Here is a 2,355-nt window from a genome sequence, read left to right on the forward strand (position 1 = left end):
GGGGCAGGCTCCCAGGCCAGGGCGGCGGCGGGGTCCAAAGACCGCCGCAGAGGTGGCAACCCGCTCGGCAGGTGCCGCGATCTTGCTCCGGGCCACTTGCAAATGGCGGACAAGATGGCGGCGGGTCAGCTGACCGCGAGCGCCCGGTCCCAGCAGAGCCGGCCTCGGAAGCCCCACCTCCCAGGAAGCCCCGCCCTCCACCTCCCTGGCGGGGAGACGCTGCGTTTCCCTGACGACGACAGGTAGCCCAATGGAAATGTGGCACCACCTTCTCCGGCGCGCGGCCCCGCCTTTTCCGGCCCAAAGACCTGCGCTTTCATTGGTCAGTGATCTTCGGAACTCCACCTTCTTCCTCGTTCTGGGCTCTAGCCACGCCCTTAGAGGCTGGTCCTGACCCTCCCATCAGCTGACAGGTGTGGGCGTGGCTGGATGTGGGCTGGGCGCCCACGTGGAGCTTAGCCTGCAAGTTCTCCGGGAAGACTGGAGCTCCGCCTTTCCTGAATGTAAAAGCTGACGCGTCCTGAGAGCTTCCAAACCCAATGCCTGGGCGGGTGGGGGAACGGATCCTGTGGTTCCTGCAGCCTCACAACATCCTGTGAAATGGGCAAGAGAGAGATTAACATACCCACAGGAAGAAAATGAGGCCAGAGACAAGACTACGACATTGTCATTTATTTAATAAACATTTGTCGAGGGCCCATTGTGTGCCAGGCATGGTAAGGGGCCCTGGGCATGCAGCAGTAAATGAGATATACTGAGTCCCTGCCCTCCGAGATACATCACTGAGATTGTAAAAAAAAAAAAAAAAAAAAAAAAACTTTAGCAGCTTGGCCAGGCGTGGTGGCTCACACCTGTAATCCCAGCACTTTGAAAGGCCAAAGCGGGAACATCACTTGGGGTCAGGAGTTCGAGACCAGCCAGGCCAACATGGTGAAACCCCGTCTCTACTAAAAATACAAAAATTAGCTGGGTGTGATGGTAGGCATCTGTAATCCCAGCAACTTGGGAGGCTGAGACAGGAGAATCACTTGAACCCGGAAGGCAGAGGTTGCAGTTAGCCAAGATGGCGCCACTGCACTCCAGCCTGGCAACAGAGCAAGACTCCGTCTGAAAAAAAAAGAGAGAGAGAGAAAGTAACAGCAATAAAAACTGGGGTAAGATGGGCCAGGTGCGGTGGCTCACACCTGTAATCCCAGCACTTTGGGAGGCCAAGGCAGGTGGGTAATGACGTCAAGAGTTTGAGACTAGCCTGGCCAATATGGTGAAACCCCGTCTCTACTAAAAATACAAAAAGTAGCCGGGTGTGGTGGCATGTGCCTGTAATCCCAGCTACTTGGGAGGCTGAGGCAGAAGTATCTCGTGAACCCAGGAGGCAGAGGTTGTAGTGAGCTGAGATAGCGCCACTGCACTGTAGCCTGGGCAACAGACCAAGACTCTGTCTCAAACAAAACAAAACAAAAAAACTGGGGTAAGATATTTACAATACCTATATCTGACAAATGACTTATATCGTGGTGGGGCAGGATGGCTGACACCTGTAAAATCCCAAAGTTTAGGAAGAATCTCTTGAGCCCAGGAGATAAAAGCCAGCCAGAGCAATATAGTCAGACACTCATCTTAAAAAAAAAAAAAAGGCCGGGCGCGGTGGCTCAAGCCTGTAATCCCAGCACTTTGGGAGGCCGAGGCGGGTGGATTACGAGGTCAGGAGATCAAGACCATCCTGGCTAACATGGTGAAACCCCGTCTCTACTAAAATACAAAAAAAAAAAAAATAGCCGGGCGAGGTGGCGGGCGCCTGTAGTCCCAGCTACTCGGAGGCTGAGGCGGGAGAATGGCGTGAACCCGGGAGGCGGAGCTTGCAGTGAGCCGAGATTGCGCCACTGCACTCCAGCCAGGGCAACACAGTGAGACTCCGTCTCAAAAAAAAAAAAAAAGGCCAAGGGTGGGGCAGGAAGGATGGGTGCAGTGGTTCACACTGGTAATCCCAGCACTTTGGGAGGCCTAGAGGGACAGATCACATGAGGTCAGGAGTTCAAGACCAGCAAATTAGGCCAGGGGCGGTGGCTCACGCCTGTAATCCCAGCATTTTGGGAGGCCGAAGCAGGCAGATCACGAGGTCAGGAGATCAAGACCATCCTGGCTAACACGGTGAAACCCCGTCTCTACTAAAAATACAAAAAATTAGCTGGGCGTGGTGGTGGGCACCTGTAGTCCCAGCTACTTGGGAGGCTGAGGCAGGAAAATGGCGTGAACTCAGGAGGTGGAGCTTGCAGTGAGCCAAGATCGTGCCACTGCACTCCGCGAGACTCCGTCTCAAAAAATTAATTAATTAATTAACCAGACGTGGTGGAAGGC

General features: G+C 54.1%; 1 protein-coding gene across 1 annotated transcript in view; it reads right to left on the reverse strand.

Annotated features, from left to right (window-relative positions):
- AP3D1 (adaptor related protein complex 3 subunit delta 1) overlaps positions 1-147 on the reverse strand; it is a 49,808-nt gene extending 49,661 nt beyond the window's left edge. The window contains exon 1 of the mRNA XM_017874879.1: positions 5-147. The gene's annotated coding sequence lies outside the window, so the exon portion shown is untranslated. The remainder of the gene's footprint in view (positions 1-4) is intronic.
- Between the last annotated feature and the right edge of the window lie 2,208 nt (positions 148-2,355).

This window comes from Rhinopithecus bieti, unplaced genomic scaffold, assembly GCF_001698545.2.
Source record: "Rhinopithecus bieti isolate Rb0 unplaced genomic scaffold, ASM169854v2 scaffold_9769, whole genome shotgun sequence".
In the NCBI taxonomy this organism is placed as follows: Eukaryota; Metazoa; Chordata; class Mammalia; order Primates; family Cercopithecidae; genus Rhinopithecus; species Rhinopithecus bieti.